General features: G+C 40.5%; 1 long non-coding RNA gene across 6 annotated transcripts in view; it reads right to left on the bottom strand.

Moving 5' to 3' along the window:
* The window catches only part of LOC138807139 (uncharacterized), a 40,588-nt gene that overhangs the window by 18,117 nt on the left and 2,514 nt on the right, over positions 1–19,957 (bottom strand). The window contains exons 4-9 of one of the 6 annotated variants that reach the window (XR_011366057.1): positions 16,114–16,235; positions 14,561–14,599; positions 8,162–8,228; positions 7,798–7,901; positions 4,983–5,147; positions 1,062–1,224 (exon numbers count right to left, since the gene is read on the bottom strand). This is a non-coding gene — a long non-coding RNA (uncharacterized lncRNA). Of the gene's footprint in view, positions 1–1,061; positions 1,225–1,407; positions 2,350–4,982; positions 5,148–7,091; positions 7,178–7,797; positions 7,902–8,161; positions 8,229–14,560; positions 14,600–16,113; positions 16,236–19,957 lie in introns of those variants that run through there. The other 5 variants (XR_011366061.1, XR_011366058.1, XR_011366060.1 and 2 more) reach the window with 5 other exon arrangements.

Here is a 19,957-nt window from a genome sequence, read left to right as displayed (position 1 = left end):
ATCTGTGTGGCTCAAGCCACAGAGACTGCTTGCTTTGAGGGAAAACGAACAACAAAAACCCTCATACACAGTGGACCTGCCCTGGTTTCAAACCCAGGAAGTGACCAGGCCCTATGTTCAAGCCCTAGGACCACCACCACCAGCAACAAAAGAATGACTCAGGGACAGGGACTAGGCCCTGAATACAAAGCCTAGAAACAGCATTAAAAATAAAAGTAAAACAAATTCAGAGACTGTGGCTAGGCTCCAGAGTTCAAGGTCTAGAACAAGCACCAGGACACACACACACACACACACACACACACACACACACACACACACACACACACACACACACACGAAATGAACAATATAATAAGAAGGCAAAAGAAGAAGAGAGAAGTCAATGAAATATTTTTAAGTAGTGGCTCATGCCTATAATCCTAGCTACTTTGGAAGCTGAAATTTTAGGATTGTGGTTCATAGTCAACCTGGGCAGGAAGCTCCATGACACTAGGTTTTATGTGTGCTAGTCCTGGGGCCTGAACTTGTGCTGTTTTGCACAAGACTAGAACTATTCTACTTCCATGCTCTTGGTGATTAATTGGAGATGAGAGTCTCAAAAACTTTCCTGCCCTGGCTGGCTTCGAATCACCATACTCTGATTTTAGAACCTGGCTAATGTCCCTGTCTTCCCATGAGAATCTTTCTTTTTTTTTGGTTGGTCATGGGGCTTGAACTCGGCGTGCACACTGTCCCTAAGCTCTTCAGCTCAAGGCTAGTGCTCTACCACTTGAGCCACAGGGCCACTTCTGGTTTTCTGGTGATTTAGTGGAGATAATTGTCTCATGGACTTTCCTTCCCAGTCTGGCTTTGAACTGCAATCCTCAGATCTCACCCTCCTGAGTAGCTAGGATTACAGGTGTAAGCCACTGGCACTCAGCTTTTTTTTTCTTTTCTTTTTTCGTTTTTGTGGGTTGTGGGGCATGAACTCCAGCTCTGGATGGTGTCCCTTAGCTCTTCAGCTCAAGGCAAGTACTTTACCACTGAGCCACTTCCCAGCTCCTCCATAAGAAACTTACCCCTTATGAATCACCAAATTTGTTTTACAAAGCCAGATGTTGAAATGTGGCTTAAGTTTTGGAGCCTGCCAGCCTTGCTCAGGACACGGGAGAGAGACTCCAGCACAGTGACCTTGCCCTGATTTCAGGTTTAGGAAGAGTCACCACTCCCTGTGTTCCAGCCCTAGGACCAGAACCAAATAAATAAATAACTCCCACATTTTCACTGTATTTGATGTTGGGGTAATTTGTGAAGGTGAAGGGAAAAAACAAATTGTTTAAATAGGGTTACAGCTAGACCTATTGCAACAATGAGATGTACAAGAAATTATTTCAAAAATGAACTTTACAACTTTTGCCTGGTGGGGGTGGTAGAGAACATTATATAAACAAAGCCATTCATGCAGCTGTTGCTCAAGCTGTTAAAGTATGCTAACCTTGAGAATAAACAATACAAAAAATGCTTCATTCACAATGGCCCTGCCCTGACTTCAAGCCTCAGGAGAGTGGCCATGTCATGAGTTGAAGCCCTAGCAACAAAAATGAAAATAAATAAATAAATAAATAAAGCCAGAACTTTATCTGTGGCTCAAGCCATAGACACTGCTAGTCTTGAGAAAGAAAAGGGAAAAACCTCAGACACAGTGGCTCTGCCCTGATTTTATGACTAGCAAAAGCTAAGGCCCTATGTTCAAGCCCTAAGACCAGCAATGAAGAAAAAAAAAATACAGCAACAACAAAAACTCAAAAAAAAAATGCCCAAGTCCTGAGTACAAACCATAAGAGCATCACCTAAAATAAATGCAGAAAGAAAGAAAAATACATAAAGAGCCACAATTTGAACTGTCTTGAGGTGGGAAGCCTACTAGTCTTGAGAAAAAATTAGGAATAATGACCAGGCCTGGAGTTCAAGTACTATAACAAGCTCAAAAAAAAAAATCTGTTGAGATCCAAAAGGAGTCTCTCAACATGAAGATAGGCTTGACTATCTCACTGGAACATCTTGTGGCTGAGTTTACAGAACCACTCTCAGAAATCCGACCCTTTCATCCTGCCTTATGCAAACATCCTGCAGCTGCTAATGACCACCCTTTCACCCTGCCCTACGCAAACATCCTGCAGCTGCTATGGCCAATGAAAAAGCTTCCTTAATGGCCAATTTAAAAGCTTCCTTATTCCAAGCATATAAATACCCCTGTGTGAAAAATAAAAATTTGCAGCTTGATCAGAATCCCTGTCTTGCTGTCATTCTTCATGTCTCTTGTCCCTTCATTCCTTCTCGTTTAGGTTCATCGCCCTCATTGACGTCCTGCAGGTTGGGACAAAAATCCACAAAAAAAAACTTCAAAACAAAAACCTCAGAAACAGTGGCCAGCCCTAATAATAAGCTGGATGACCCAAACTTATGAAAAAGTGAAAAAGAATAATAAATTAATGAAAAGAAGGACAAAAATATTAGAGCCAATTCAAGATTTTAAAAATATGGTTCACACCTATAATCCTACCTGCTCAAATAGCTGAAATCTGAGCATTTGTGGTTTGAATCCAGCCTGGGCAGGAAAGTAAATGAGAATTCTTTTCATTTATGCTACTCCTGGGCTAAAACTTGAGTTTTACTCAAGGGTAGAGCTCTACTGCTTCCTACCTGTTGCTGGTTAATTGGTGAAAAACGTCTCATTGATTTTCATGCCTAGAATGGCTTTGAACCTTGGCTCTCAACTTTCTTTTTTTTCCTTATTTATTTATTTTATTTTATTTTTATTTTTTTGTGAACACACTGTACAGAGGGGTTACAATTACATGGGCAGGTTAATGTGTACATTTCTTATCAAGCATTGCAGCCTCCTCCTTTGTTTACACTTAACATCCCTTCCCAGCCTCCCCCCCATCTGCCCACCCAATCCTCCCCGCTAGCCCCCCCACCAACATTGTAAAGCTCGTTTTCGACATGACAATTTGTACTTCTCATTGTTGCAACAGGTCTACCTGTATCCTTAAACGACTTGTTTTTTCCCATCTCCTACACAAGTTATACTGACATCAAATATAGTAAAAGCAGGGTTATACTGTGGGGGAGGGACATACAAAGCTACAAAGAGATAATCTTATAAATGCGTTAGAAACAAATGCATGAAAGGAAAAAAAACATTTGAATACATATCTAAGGATTCATTTTCCTAACATCACATTATCTGACCTTTTCCGCTTGACTCATACATATACTAGATATTGCAAATAAGGGAAACCATGGGACCTATGTTTCTTTGGGCCTGGCTTACTTCACTTAATATAATGTTTTCCACGTTTTTCCATTTCCTAACAAATGGGGCAATGTCATTCTTTCTGATGGAGGCATAGAATTCCATTGTGTATATATACGACATTTTCTTGATCCATTCATCTACTGAGGGGCATCTGGGTTGGTTGCATATCTTAGCTATGGTAAATAATGCTGCAATAAACATAGTTGTGCTAGTAGCTTTAGTGTGGTCTTGTTTGTAAACATTTGGGTAAATGCCCAAAAATGGGATTGCTGGGTCATAGGGGATCTCTATGTGAAGTCTTTTGAGGAACCTCCATACTGCTTTCCAAAGTGGTTGAACAAGTTTACATTCCCACCAACAATGAAGTAAGGTTTCCTTCTGTCCACATCCCCTCCAGCATCTGTTGTTGTTAGAGTTCTTGATTTTAGCCATTCTAACTAGAGTGAGGTTGTATCTCAATGTTGTTTTGATTTGCATTTCTTTTATGGCTAGGGAGGTTGAGCATTTCTTCATGTGTCTATTGGCCATCCTTCTTTCTTCTTCAGAGAAGTTTCTCTTTAAGTCTTTAGCCCACTTATTTATTGGGCAGTTGTTTCTTTGAGGATTTGTTGTTGGGGGATTTAATTTTTTGAGTTCCAAGTATATTTTAGATATGAGACCCTTGTCTGTTGTATGGCTAGTGAAGATCTTCTCCCAATCCGTGGGCTTTCTATTGATCTTGCTAGCTATGTCCTTTGCCATGCAGAAGCTCTGCAACTTCATGCAATCCCATTTGTCCCACCTTTCTTTGATTTGTTGTGTTTCCGGGTCTCTATTCAGAAAATTTTGGCCTGAGCCGAGGAGACCTAGGGTTTCTCCTATTCCATCCTGTAATGTTTTCAAAGTGTGTACTTTGACTTCGAGGTCTTTGATCCATTTGGAGTTGATTCTGGTGCAAGGTGATATATAAGGATCTAGCTTTAGTTTTCTACAAGTAGTTAACCAATTTTAGCAGCACCATTTACTGAAGAGGCTGTCTTTCTTCCATTCTATTGTTTTAGCTCCCTTATCGAAGATTAGATGTCTATAGGTCTGTAGGTTCATTTCTGGGTTTTCAATTCTATTCCATTGGTCCTGATGTCTGTTCTTATGCCAATACCAAGCTGTCTGGATAGTCATCTTGGCTTCCTGTAGTACTTTTTTTCTTTCTGTATTTTTTGACTGTTGTGGGGCTTGAACTCAGGACTTTTGTGCTGTCCCTGAGCCTCTTTGTACTCAAGCCTTGTGCTCTACCATTTGTGCCATAGCGCCACTTCTGGGTTTTGAGTGCTTAATTGGACATAAGAGTCTCACAAGGACTTTTCTGTCTGGGCTGGCTTCCAACTGAGGTCCTCAGATCTCAGCCTCCTGAGTAGTTAGAGCCATAGGACACTTATCTCACTTGTTAGGTTTTAAAAAAAGAGATAGCCGAGTAAGAACAGCACCATGCATGTGCTATTCAGGTAAGGGACTAGTTTTATTCAGTAGACCTGCTGGGACCAGGCAAGGTTGGCACTCCACCTGGCTGGGAAAAGCCTTCGAATGAGAGAGAGTTGGGAAAGAGAGGAATGAGAGAAGAAAGAGCTAGAAAAGAGCAGAGAGAGCAGAGAGAGCAGAGAGAGAGCAGAGAGAGAGTGTCTGGGCCTGGGCTAGGCCTTACCTAGGGTACGTGCAGAGAAAGGTGTGGCCACATCAAATTCAGATATGACCTCAGTGGATGCAAATGTGACTTCTTCCAGGTGTCCCAGTTCCCAAGGTAATGCAGTTACTGGATGGAGACTTTGCTGTGAGGAGGGTGGAGTCTGCTTGCCATCCAGGAGCGGACCTTACAATATTAACCACCAAAAAAAAAAAAAAAAGATGAGCTATGGCTCAACTTGTAAAACTTCCATCCTAGAGGGGGGAAAAAGCCCAACACCTCAAGAAGACTGGCAGGTCAAGCCCTAGGATCACCATAAAAAATGAAAACCAGGGCTGGGAAGGTGGCTCAGTGGTAGAGGGCTTGCTTGCTTTGGATGCATGAGGCCCTGGTTCGATTTCTCAACATCACATAAGCAGAAAAAAAAGCTGCAAGTGGTGCTGTGGCTCAAATGGTAGAGGACCTGGAGCTGAAATGCTGAGGGATAGCACCCAGGCCCAGAGTTCAAGCCCAATGACCAGCCAAAATAAATAAATAAATAAAAGCCAAATACAAAGAAATAAAAACAACAACCAAAAATAAAAAGGAAGAGTTGTGCACTGGCTAAAGATGTAGTGCTTGCTAACTTGGGGGGGGGGGCGGAGGGGGAGAAAGCATGGAGACTGGAGACTGGCCAGGCCACTTTGAAGCCCTGGGATTAACACAAAGAATAAAAACAACAACAAAAAGGCAGAAAGTGAGCTTTGGCTCAAATAGACTATCAGCTTTAAATAAAAAACAAAAACTAAACAACACTGACCAGGCCCTGTGTTCAAGCCCTAGGTCCAGAACCAAAACATAAGAAAAACCTAGCCAGGTGCCAAAGGGTCACACCAGTAATCCTAGCTACTCATACTCAGGAGGCTGAGTTCTATGGATCACAGTTTGATGCAAGGAAGGAAAGTCCGAGAAACATAATAGACTACTTAGAAAAAGCTGGAAGTGCTGCTGTGGCTGAAGTGGTAGAGTGTTAGCCTTGAGCAAAAGAAGCTCAGGGACAGGGCCCAGGCAGAAGAGTTCAAGCCCCAAGGTCGGCAAAAAGGAACAAAGAAAAAAGAAAGTGAGTAATTAAGCTGTGGCTCAAGGTATGAAGCCTGCTAGCCTGGAGAAAAAAGGTAAAAAATGTAAACAAAAGTATTAAAAAATTATTCCCAGAACCACATGCTCCAGTGCACATTTCCCTACATCCTTAGTGTGCAGACAACCAGGCCAATGCCCCTGCTATATCCTGTATCTCTATTTCAATTTGAAATTATTTGAAATTTCAATTATTTGAAAACTGCCTTCTGAGAATTGCCACATAGGGACCACATTGAGAATTATTGACCTCAAAAATATTTATTAACATGATTTCTTTTATTCTTGTGATTTTTCTATGTCCTCATCATTACTTCCCTAGCACCTAGCAAATTACCTAGTATAAAAATATAGAGACATATCTGCTTATTGAACATCTACATGTATATTTGGGATAATAAGCTAGTTTATATAGGGTCATCAACACTGAGCAATTTTTACAATGGGCCTCATACTTTGTAAAAAACAAAAACAAAAACAAATAACACAATTTAACCCTCAAGAACTCTACATTTGCTAGTCAGCAGTCACTCATACCTCTAATCCTAGCTACTAAATGGAAGCAGGTGCTTGTGTTGTTAAAAATAGTAATGTTATAAAGGAAAAGCAGAGAATTATTATAGACTATAGGAGATCAAGTATACACAACTATATATAATTCATGATCATGTACTGGTATTAGTACTGGAGAAAAAAATGAGAGGGCAGAATTGAGCCAATTGTCAAGACTGAAATATAGACAAAGATTAAGCAAAAGTATGGCATTGTGATTAATTTACTGAAGCCGGTAACTACTGTGGATATGTAATAACAGGACATTTTTATCCTGAGGAGAGCAAGATTAAAATATGTAGGAATAGAGGACTATGATATATACAAGTTAATCTCAAATGTATGTCCACAAAGAGAACATACACACAAATAAGTGATTAAGCGAAAGAAGGAAAATGTTAACTATAGTGAATTTTCATAAAAAGCACACAAATACTGTTTATATTCTTTTTATGACTTTTCTTAAATTTGACCATTTTTAAACAATACTAGATTGAATAGTGAAGAGATGCACTTGAACTGCAGAAGATGAGTTCCCGAGGAGTGTTCTGAGAGGGTTTCATGGAGAAAGCAAACATTAGGGGATAAGAATAAAAGATCAAGTGTTACCATATGAAAAATTATGGAAATCCAAACATTCAGACTACAACAATAAAGTACCAAGAGTAAGAAAGTTCACAGACACAGAAAATAACTCAGGGCTACTGTGGGTTGAGGTAAGGAAAGAGGCATGAATGGTTTAATGGCCCAAAATTTCTGTCGAGGGTGATGGATATGTTTGGGATAAGATAAAGGTGATGGTTCTACAATACTGGAAATGTACTGAATGTCACTGAATTGTGGTTATAATAATAAATGTTATTACTATTTCCCTATAAAGAAAAAAATCATCCCATTTTAGAGGCTACTGTTTCCAGGAAACTCTCTGACATTATATACTCACAGGAAACTGTACTCTTTTTTTCTTACATTCAGTAGATTTTAAACATGTATTTCTTTATGTTTTTTTTTTCTTTTTGAGTTATAACCCTGCTAGAACAGGCTGGCCTGGAACTTTCTGCTACTTTGTTGCTTGAGGAATGTCTTTCTTTTACCCAAGACATTCCATAACAAAATTTATTTTCTAATAACAACAACAACCAAAAAGATCAAGTATTAGGGTCCTTACCCTAGGACTTAGGAGCAAACAGGACATCCTGATTATATCAGTTCCCTCTGTCCAGAGAGCATTGTGTGCCTGGGGCGTACTGGTTTACAGAATGTCTCCTGAGCCTGGGAAAGATAGGGATAAAAGGAAAAAGCATCCCATGTCCTGTGCATGAGCAGGCAATGGAATATATGTTGTATTAAATATTTCTCTGGATATAGCACCTCCCTGCCCACTCTGACCTTGGATATGCACATAGCTCACAAGTCACCAACAAAGAGCAAGGCTTTCGCTCTTACTTCCATATCGTAAATGGTTACTATCTCAGTTTTTATTCACTGAAGTGTCACAAATGAATCTCAATCACCAAGAAGTAATAACTTACCCTGGCCAGTTTGTCTGATTTGCAGGAGATGTGTTGGTAAAAACATCTGTTATCTCTTCAGAAAAATCTTCATCCCATGAAAAAAAATAAAGTTTTACATGAAAAACATTCCAGAAAAACTGCTGAGGATCACAAGAAAGGTGAGAAGGAAGAGGAGTGAATGCAGCAGAAGTATGCATAACAATTTAATGAGCATGGAATATGAGTGCTTATAGAATTTTTTCCTTTCCTTCTCAAGTTTTTATGATGCATTGTTATCATTATCCAGTCTTTTACTATTAAACTTAAATGCCCAATTAAGACAAACATTTCTGAGACTTTTCTTCCACCACTGGTTAAGCTGAAGCTACAGGCGTTAGGGATAATAATAATCACTCGGCCTTCTGAGATTTCTGGGCAGACTTTGTGGCCTTGCCAGCTCCAGCAGACTTATTGTCCACAGCTTTGATGCCACACAGCAACTGTCTCCTATCACAAACAGCAAGATGACCCAAAGGAGGATAGTCAGAGAAGCTCTCCACATACACAAGGCTTGCTGGAACCATATGAACCATGACAGCATCACTAGACTTCAGGAATTTAGGACTAGCTTCCAACTTCTTACAAGATCTCTGTTCAAGTTTCTCTTTCCACTCAGGAAACTTGCAAGCAATTTAAGCTGAATGACAATCCAGGACAGAGGCATAGTTAGCACTGATTTGGCCTGGATGGTTCAGGAAGGTCACCTGAGCAGTGAAGCTAAATGCTTCCTTGGGATCATTCTTGTTGTCATCACAAAAGTTGCCACACCAAACATCTTTGGCTGACATGCTTATAGAATTTTTTTGTGTATAGTATGTCGATAGATGTTCTTAATGGGCTTATAAGAGAGGTGGGCATTATCACACGTTGGCAATAAAGATAATGAAGGCTGGAAGAGGTCAAGAATTTCCACAAGATTTCTTAGCAAAGGTTAGGAGTTAAACCTTGGCCTCCACTCTCAATGCTCTTTGCGTCACATTACAGAATAATGAATGGAGAGTATGAAGCAGATATTGTATAAAGTAAATGGAATTCAGGGCTGGGAATGTGGCTTAGTAGTAGAGTGTTTGCCTAGCATGCATGAAGCCCTGGGTTTGATTCCTCAGTACCACACAAACAGAAAGAGACAGAAGTGACCCTGTGGCACAAATGGTAGAGCACTAGCCTTCAGCACAAAGAGGCTCAGGAACAGAACCCAGGCCCTGAGTTCAAGCCCCAGGACCAGAAAAAAAGAAAAGAAAAAGAATTTAAAAAATGGAATTCAAGTTATGGGAAGAGTTTCAGGCAGAGAAAATGAGTGCCAAGATTAGGGGGTGAAAGCATAGCAGGAAGTTTAGTATGATCACAGCATTTAATGTAAACAAAGGAAAAAAACAACAAAGTAGGATCCAGCAAAGACTGGGCCTTTACACCCTAGTAAGATTCCAAAGATTCTAACGAAGAGATGAGGAACCACTGAATGATTTTTAGAACAGAGACAAGTAAGATCAAATTTAAATCAAAGGAAGATAATTTTAGTGGCTGAGTAGAGAACTGATCAGCACTAATCTAGGAACAAAAAAGGAAGTAAAATTGAGGGAATAATCCATGATCCAAGTGAGCAAGGTGATGTTTAAATCAGCGGGAGAAAGGATTAATGTTGGAAGGGTGCTAAGGAAAATGTTATCTTGATGATGGGAAAGCAGAACACCTCACTGAAGAAACATGCAAACATATGGGTAAGTCAAGAGCAAACTATAATCAAGACAGCCAAACATACTGTCAGGAAATATTCCTTCTCTCTTTACACAAATAAATCCTATCCATTCACTCACTTTGAGACCAGCCTAAGGTTTTAGCCTTTAGAATCTATATATTTTTTAATCAGCAGTCTATAGCTTAAAGGGCAAATTGTTACTGCTTTATCTGACCATTGTCCCCAAAATTTCCCGGGATTGGCGGGAAGAATGTATCATAGCTCATTTGTGCCTCTCCCTTGGCATTTAAGAGAAAGAATTAAAATGACTTAGCAATCCCAAGTATAAGATGGATTGTGAAGCTGATCTCATTAATACCATCCTTACCAATGTAACTCATTTAAACAACATTTAACTATATCCTAATATGAATAAAAATCTAAAACCTGACTCGTAGGTTGTCATCCAACTAAATCCTACTGGGTGCAAGAAATTAATCTGAAAATATAATGACATACCTATATCACAAAATATTGACAAAATGATCCAATAGCATGCAGAATTTTTTTTCACTTATATTTATCTCATTCTGTTCTAAAAAATTATTTAGTGTGTACTTAGAATGTAAATAATATTCCAATATATACATTTAATTTACAATGTTCAGATATACAATGTATTATGTTTGAGTGTTAATAAACTTATTTTTTGGTAAGTGTTGTGAACAAAATGAGGCAGGTCACTGCTGTGGCTCATGCCTGTAAACCTAGCTATTTGAGAGGTTGAGAATGGAGGATTATAATTTGAGGTCAGCCTTGGCAGCACAGTTTGTGAGATCCCTTCTCAGCCATAGCCTGTTATATTAGTATGTGCTCATCCTCCAACACTAATGTGAGAGTCCAAAATTAAGAGGATCTCAGTTCCAGCCCAGCATGGGCAGAAAATTTTAGGAGATTCCATCTCAACAGAGAGGCTGGACACAGTGGCAAGTGTCTGTGATCCTAACAATGACAGGAAGATGAAATCGGTAATTGTAGTTCAGGCATGCATCTTCCGATTTTGGGAGAGTCCTTCCTTTTTCCAAAGTCCCTCCAAAGCCCACACTTTATTCCTTTATTTATTTATTTTGTTATTGTTGTTTTTGGTGCCAGGACCACAGCTTGAACTCAGCTGATGTCTTACTAATCTGAACCACAACACCAGTCTGTCTTTTTCTTGCTAAGTGGAGATAGATCTAAACAGAATTTTCTGCCTGGCTGGCTTTAAACGTCCATCCTCCAGGTCTCAGCCTCCTGAGTAGCTGATTATAGTCGTGAGCCACCAGCACCATCCTACATAATTTCGATGCAACTTCTCCTCATCTCAATGCCAGTCACCAAATGCAAAGCCTCAGGCAAGTACTGTACCATGGAGTTACACCCCTAGCCTAATACTGGGCCACAATCCTGCCCAATATATACTTAATTCTGTGGAAAGTATTTGGTAGTGATCTTCCACCATTGTTTTACTTTGTTATGATGGTACTGGGGTTTGAGCTCAGCTCACTCAAACTTAGTAAGCAGACACTCTACCACTGAGCCATGCCTTGGGCCCTGCTTTCCCTTGACTATTTTCAGGGAGAGTATGGTTTCCTGCCTGGATGCATGCCTGAACTACAATTACCGATTTCATCTTCCTGTCATTGTTAGGATCACAGACACTTGCCACTGTGTCCAAAAATGCTGATAGAAAAAGATGACCAACACTACCGCAACAGCAGGTTCCTACATTTATCCCCCGTCAGCTACATCCGTTTTTATAGTACTTCATTGAGATATCATTAAATGCCAACATCACTGCTGAATTCTCAACAAATATCACTGAGGAGGGCTGGCACAGAGTGAGAGGAGTTGGGCAGGAGTCTCTTTTCAGAGTCATTTCTGGTGAATATATTAGACAAAAATCCAACTGTTTAGAAAATCCTTCAGAGTCCTCTGAATGGTATTTAAAGTTCAGGATTCCCATTCCTACACCAAACAGATGCTGATTACATGAACAAATGCAGTTAATTGCACAAAAAAAGTTTATAAATAACACAACTGTCATATTGAGGACTAATTAGAAAGAATGCAACTATCTAAACACATCACAATGGCTTTATGTGTTTCCTAAGTTAAGACTTCTAAAAAGCAGATTTTTTAATCTATTATATCTTTGGAATCATTAAAATAATTACCATCCCTTGCTTATGACTATTATGCCACTTATTGAATACATTATTTCATTTTTGTTTTGTTTTGTTTTGTTTTTGCCAGTCTCGGGGTCTGAACTCTGGGCCTGGGCACTGTCCCTCAGCTCTTCAGCTCTTCAGCTCAAGGCTAGTGCTCTACCACTTGAGCCACAGTGCCACTTCTGGCTTTTTCTGCTTATGTGGTACTGAGGAATCGAACCCAAGGCCTCATGCATGCAAGGCAAGCACTCTACCACTGAGACACCTTCCCAGCCTCTGAATAAAGTATTTCATTTAGTACTTATTTTAACAACCTGTAAGGAATTAGATTGGGTTACCTTACAGATGAGAAAAGAGCTCAGTATCACAGGTCACATGGCTTTAGTAAAAGACAGATCTTTATTTTGACTCAGTGGATAACTCCAAAGCCCATCATAGTTAACTGCCATCTCAATACTTCAGAAGAACATTAAGAACTTATGTTCAAAAAATCTTTTTTTCTTTTTTTGTGCAAGTCCTAGGGCATGAACTCAGGGTGTGGGTGCTGTCCCTGAGCTTCTTCAGCTCAAATCTAACACTCTATCACTTGAGCTACAGCTCCATTTTGGGCTTTTGGTAGTTACCTGGGGATGAGTCTCACAGACTTTGCTGGTGAGCTGGCTTTAAACCCATCCGGGGTCTCAGTTTCCTGAGTATCTAGGTTTACAGGTGTGAGCCACCAGTACCTGGTCAGAAAACATTTTCTAATCAGGAATCAAGCTTTTACATAGACTAAGGAATCATTTATTAGTAAGATGTTATACAATTGTCTAGTCTGACTTCTTAAACACGATGCTGAAGACAACAAACAAAAAAGAAAATGTCCCAGTCTGCATAAAATCCATACTAAAGGAGTAAGAAAAGTTTCTCACTGAGAAATATTTGCTTTGTAGAAAACTTGAAGACTAGTTATTTTACAGTTGATGAGAAATAGAAAAAAATCAAATGAGGTTTAGAGATATCAGTGGCAAGCACACTGACAGTTCAAAGAAGTAAAACAGAGAGCCATCTTTAAAAGCACTGACATTTGGAAAATTTTAATCTGGCAGCTCTCAAACATGCTCGTCTCAGGACCTCTTAATACTCTTAAATTTTGAGAGCTCCCAAAGAGCTAATTAAAAAGGTAAGGTGGCTCAGTGGTAGAGTGCTTGCCTTGCATGCATGAGGTCCTGGGTTCGATTCCTCGGCACCACATAAGTAGAAAAAGCCAGAGGTGGCACTGTGGCTCAAGTGAGAGAGCGCTAGCCTTGAGCTGAAGAGCTGAGGGACAGTGCCCAGACCCAGAGTTTAGGCCCCGCAACCGACAAAAAAAAATGTAAGTAGAGCCAGGAACTGGTGCCTCTCACCAGTAATCCTGGCTACACACTCAGGAGACTGAGATCTATAGATTGCTATTAAAAGGTAGCTGGAGCAGGAAAGTCAATGAGATTCTTATCTCCAATAAACCACTCAGAAAACAAAACAAAACAAACCCAGAAGTACAACTATAACTCAAGTGGTAGACTGCAGCTCCGGATCAATGCCTAAGTGCTGAATTCAAGCCCCAGGACTGGCACAAAAATAAATAAATTAAATAAAAAATAGGGGATACACATGCATTAGCATGTGCACGCACACACACAAGAGAAACAGACAGATATGTTAAAAAGTAGAACTCAGGTAATGAGCAAAGCATCAGGTATTGAGTCCTAGTTTCACAACCCAAACAAAAGAAAATTTAGAACTCAAGTGCTTATGGTAGTTTTGTAAATTTAAGAACAAAAACACTGGGGATGGGAAGGTGGCTCAGTGGTAGAGTGTTTGTCTTGTATGCATGAGGCCTTGAGTTCAATTACTGAGCACCACATAAGCAGAAAAAGTTGTAAGTGGCGCTGTGGCTCAAGTGGTAGAATACTAGCACTGAGCTAAAGAGCTGAGGGTCAGCACCCAAGCCCAGAGTTTACTCCCCACAACTCACCAAAAAGAAAGAAAAGAAACACTACTTATTAATATACGCTTATTGAAAAACACTGTATTTTCCAAAAAAGGTAAAATTTCAGCAGAATAGTCCCATTGTTTTACATCTTTAATAAATCTCTTCATCCTTTAGCCTAATGAAAGACACCTGTATTCTCTCATCTGCTTTTATACTGTCTGTTGGGTTATGTTGTTTCAAGTATATGCAGAAAAACTACCTTACAAAGTCACTTAGTTAGAAAAGGAAGAAGTATTTTAGTTGCCTTCTCAGATTATCAATAAAGCTAATGCTGGCATACTCCTTAATATTACACTAAAACTCAACTAGTGGTCATCTCTTAAAATTTAGTTGTAATGAGATACATAGCAATGAGCCTGAAGCTATACCATAAGATTTTCTGCTTGGATGTATTAAATTAAAATCAGTTAGTCTTTTCTTTTCTTTTGCCTGTACATGATTTGCTAACATCACACATTAAATAATGGGAAAATACTCACACCGAGTGACACAAATCTTCCAAATGCTGACCAACTGTCCTGAAATCAATGAATATAGCTGTTATTATCAACACAGATTTCATCAGCATAGTCTGTAAACAGCACTGGGAAGCTACAAAGCTCAACAGAGCAATAAATACATTCTACAAAATTGAAACTTAGTTTGAATGTGTATCATGACTCATACATCGTTGCTTTTCTCATTGAAAAGGCTCATTTCATTCACTTTTAAGAAATGTTCACCAAATAAAATTCTAGTCTCTATGACCACTTGTATACTTCAGAGTGAAAATGTCATTCCATGGCAAAGTAAATAGTTCATTTAAACACTACAAATGGGCTAGGCACTGGTGGCTCATGCTTGTAATCCTAGCTACTGAGGAAATTAAGATCTAAGGATCATGGGTCAAAGCCAGTCCAGACAGAAAAGTCTGTGAGACTCTTATCTCCAATAAACTACTCAGAAGAAGCCAGAAGTGGTGCAGTGGTTCAAGTGGTAGAGCACTACCCATGAGCAAAAAAGCTTAGGGCAACATCCAAGCCCTGAGTTCAAATCCTAGGACCAGCTTTAAAAAAAAGACAAAACTTAGTTCATTGGATTCCACTTTCTTAAAATAGCCAATTAGCAGAGAATATGTCTTAGAAATATATCTAATTAAATGTTAAAATTAAACAACCCTTAAGATTCATTTGTCCAGAAATTACATTTTATACTAACTGCCACATTACCTAATTACTATAAAAAATGAGCAGCTTCAACATTCATATTTTCTAAGAGATACAGGCTTTAAATTGTGGAGGCAGGGAGGGGGAAGAGTGCCACTCACGTTTTAGGTACTACCAACTTTTCTGCCTCAATTCAAGATGGAATTAAGGATCCCACAAGTCATGAGGCACAGATGAAGTATCCAGAGATATAAAGAAACATCAGCCAAACTGAGGACAAACTCTGAAAAAGCAATCTTTAACTGTAATCACTGGCAGGGGTGTATGAACAATATCAGTATGAGGGATGATAAGAGAAGTCTGACAGGGAAAAAAAAAAGAAGACATAAGCAAGAGGCTGACGTGTTTGAACACCTAGATGGGGGAAAGTTGCAAAAAAAATTCTACATGAAAATTCTTACTGCAAAAAAGAGAGAGATGCAGGGTACCAGTGGCTATCCCTGTCAGACTGCTACTAAGGCAGCTGAGATCTGGGGATCATAGTTGGAAGCCAGCGTAGGAAGAAAACTCCGTGAGACTCCTATCTCTAATCACACACAAAAAAAAGCTGGAAGTAGAGGTGTGGCTCAAGTCCTTAAAGGTCTAACTTTAAGCAAAGAAGGTCAGGGACAGCAAGCAGACCTTGAGTTCAAGCCCCAGGACCAGCACAGGTGTTGTGCGTGCACACACACAAACACACAAATCACTCTAGTAATAATAAATAATCTAGTAATAATAATAATAATAATAATAATAATAATAATAATAAATACCCTAGTAATAATAAATACTCTAGTAATAATAAATACATTGCATCTTCCCACTCCGATTCTGAATTTTCATATTACCTTTTTTCTCTTCTTCCTCTTCCTCAAAAAATTCTGCTAGGGAAAATGCTTCTGAGTTGTTCTAATTCAAATATTAGAGCCTCTAATTCTTCTCCACTCAGAGAGTTAAGGAAAGATTTCACCTGAATGAAAATAATAAAATATTGTGTAAATATTAATGAAAAAAATCTCATAAGGAGAAAAGACTGAAGAGCTCATGCCAGCACAGCTCTGTGTGTGTGTGTGTGAGTGTGTGTGTGTGTATGTGTGTGTGTGTTTGTGTTGGTCCTAGGGCTTGAACTCAAGGCCTGGGTGCTTACCTTTTGTGCTCAAGTCTAGCACTCCATTATTTGAACCACAGCACAACTTCCAGGTTTTTGGTGTTTAATTGGAGATAAAAGTCTCACAGACACTCTTATCTGAGCTGGCTTCCCACCATAATCATCAGATTTCAGTCTCCTAAGTAGCTAGGATTGCAGTACCCAGTTCTAATTTTTTTTTATTTTTTACAGATCCTGGAGCTTGACCCGGGAGCTATCCCTGAGGCTCTTTGTTCTCAAGGATAGCGATATACACTTGGAGCTACAAGACTACTTCCAGCTTTCTGAGTTGTTTATCAAAAATAACCTGTCTGGTCTGGCTTTCAATTAACCTCAGATCTCAGCCTCCTGAGCTAGGATTAGAGCCAGAACTAATTTTTTTAATAACCGTAACACTAGGATAGTGTTTATTACTAGGATACGGTTTAGTAACAGTAGCACAGAAGACGCTAACAGAGCTAAAAACAAGAAACCAACATCCCTGGCTCTTTCTCCCTCCTTTCTTCTCCAACCCTTCACTTCTGAGCTAAACCAGCAGCTGCCCACAGAGGCTGATTCTCTAGAGAGATGTATGCATTCTACGGCTGTATCTAAAAAATGCCCCCGGTTGTTTCATTTCTCCTATCTCTGCATGGTGAGTGGGGAGCCCAAGGCCAGACAGTTCTTTGCTTCCCAAAGTAACATGCTCTGCTACACTGGATTTGCCCACCAGGGGTGCTGTTCGCTGAGAGCCCTGCCCACAGAAATTCCACAGGCCACTCAAGTCCCCTCCCTGGGCCTTTGGCTTCCCTACCCCAAAAACTCAGGTTGAAGGAATGATTGTCAGTCCACATTCCCTACAACCACATGCTTTCACCATTATTCACCATATTCCACCCATCTCATCTATTAGGATCCCTTCCATCTTTCTACCGTTTCTCTCACATTTCTTTTTTTCTTTTTTGGCCTCGGTCGTGGGGCTTGTACTCTGGGCCTGGGCGCTGTCCCTCAGCTCTTCAGGTCAAGGCTAGCGCTCTAACACTTGAGCCACAGTGCCACTTTAGGCTTTTTCTTTTTGCTTATGTGGTGCTGAGGGCCTCAGGCATGCAAGGCAAGCACTCTACCACTGAGTCACCTTCTCAGCCCCACACATTTCTATGACCTTTTTAATTACAAAGAAATCAATAGAAGAAAAATAGAGCCAAAAGAAAGCATTACGAAACTCTGAATACTTTCCATCTCTTTTCCACTTGGAGGAGAAACTGTTGGTGTTCAGGAGAAAGGAATTGAGGTTCTCAGGAAACTACAAGAAGGCAAGAGGGCTGACAAGAGAAAGAAAACCATCCTTAAACATGAATGCAAGGGTAGGAATGTCGCTTAGTGGTAGAGTGCTTGCCTAGCATGCATGAAGCCATGGGTTGGATTCCTCTGGACCATATACACAGAAAAAACTGGATATGGGGCTGTGGCTCAAGTGGTAGAGTGCTAGCCTTGAGCAAAAGGATCTCAGGGACAGTGCCCAGGTCCTGAGTTCAACCCCCAAGTCTGACAAAAAAAAAAAAAAAAGAATGCAGCCAGGTGTCAGTGATACACACCTGTAATCCTAGCTACTTGGGAGGCTGAACGGATCTGAAAATCACTGTGCAAAGTTTGATCCCTTTTGCCCAGAGACACCGGCACCCATTTATCTCAAGGAAAAGCAACAAAGGCCCTTCAGGGATGCTATAGGTCTCTAAGATTGAAGCCTCCCCGCCCCCACTTCTGAAGGACATGAAGGAGACACAAAGCTATTGTGCAGATGGCATTATCTCTGAAGAACACCTGGCTATTGTGGGAAGGAGATGCACAGGGGGTCAAGGATGGAGATGATCTACAAAGTGCGTTCTGTTGGAGATCAAAGAAGGATCGCTTCAGAGGAACTTCACACTTGGAGAATCCAAAAAGGAACTTATGTCAAGATGGAGGAAACCCACACTTTCCTTCTGTGGCCATCAAAGAGATGCCAAGGTCTCTGCTGTGTGCTTTCCCATTTTCTCACATACTGCCTGGGTCCTATAATAGCCCACACTATGTAATCCTCACCACTAAATTCCCATGAGAATTCACCTCAAGTGAAGGTAAAGTCTACTTTGTACTGTGTGGGCTATGGCCCTAAGCAGGATATAAATCCATCCAAGACATGTTTACAATCTGGATCTGAAGCAAAAACAAAACAAAACAAAACAAAACAAAAAACCCATGGCCTGAATCTGGATGCTAGTGGCTCATGCCTATAATCCTAGCTCTTCAGAAAGGCAGAGACCTTGGTTTGAAGCCAGCCTAGGCAGAAAAGTCTGTGAGAGCCTGATCTCCAATGAATCAGCAAAGAATTGGGAACAGGAGCTGGGAAGGTGGCTTAGTGGTAGAGTGCTTGCCTACCATGGCTGAATCCCTGGGTTCAATTCCTCAGGGCCACATACACAGAAAAGCCAGAAATAGCGCTGTGGTTCAAGTGGTAGAATACTAGCCTTGACCAAAAGAAGCTTAGGAACAGTGCCCAGGACCTGAATTCAAGCTCCACGACTGGCAAAAAAGGGTTGGAAATGGAGCTGTGGTTGATATGGTAAAGTACCAGTCTTAAGCAATAAAAGCCAAATGAGAGCTCCAGGCCCTGAGTCCAAGCCCTAGTACTAGCACAATTATAAATGCACACGCACACACACACACACACACACACACACACACACACACACACACACACACACAGAGTTTAGAAGGGGGAAGAAATGAATTAGAAAGGGTTGAGAGAAGGTTGAGACGATATGAATTCCTGCTGATCTTGTCACCACAGTGAGTCAGGCAAAAGTTCTGTTTCCTTTCCAGCTATGCTGACTCACTCCTCTAGAGGTAGAGATAGGAGAACCATAGTGGAAGGCTAGCCAAGACAAAATTTAGTGAGAATCTACCGAAAAAGGAGGAAGAGGAGGACGAGGAGGACGAGGAGGAGGAGAAGGAGGAGGAGGAGGAGGAACAGGAGGAGGAAGAGGGGGAGGGGAGGAGGAGCAGGAGGAGGAGGAGGAAGAGGAGGAGGAGAGAAGGAGGAGGAAGAAGAGGAGGAGGAGGAGGAAAAGACACTGGTGGCTCACATATGTACTACTAGCTATTAGGAGGCTGAGATCTGAAGGTCAAATTCTCAGCCAGCCCAAACAGAAAACCCTCTGAGTCTTATATCCAACCATCCAGCAAAAGACAGGAAGTAGAGGTGTGGCTCAAGGGGTAGAATGCCAGCCTTGAGCCTCAAAGCCCTGAATTCAAACTATAATACAAATACTTAAAAACAAATCCAGACATGATAATGCATGACTATAATCCCAGCTACTCTGGAGGCAAAGGTAGAATGACTGTGGTCCAAGGTCAGTAGGAGTAAAAACATGATACCCCTATCTGAGGGAAACAAAGAAAGAAAGAAACCCCAAAAGTAAACAGGACTGAGGGTATAGGTAATATAGTAGAGTACTTGCCTGGTAAATGTGAGACCTTAAATTCAATCCCAAGCACCACAAAATAATCCAGTTTTGTTTGTAGTT

Source organism: Dipodomys merriami, unplaced genomic scaffold (assembly GCF_024711535.1).
Source record: "Dipodomys merriami isolate MVZ:Mamm:240054 unplaced genomic scaffold, mDipMer1.0.p SCAF_1007, whole genome shotgun sequence".
Lineage (NCBI taxonomy): Eukaryota > Metazoa > Chordata > Mammalia > Rodentia > Heteromyidae > Dipodomys > Dipodomys merriami.
This window is presented reverse-complemented; position numbering and strand designations above follow the sequence as displayed.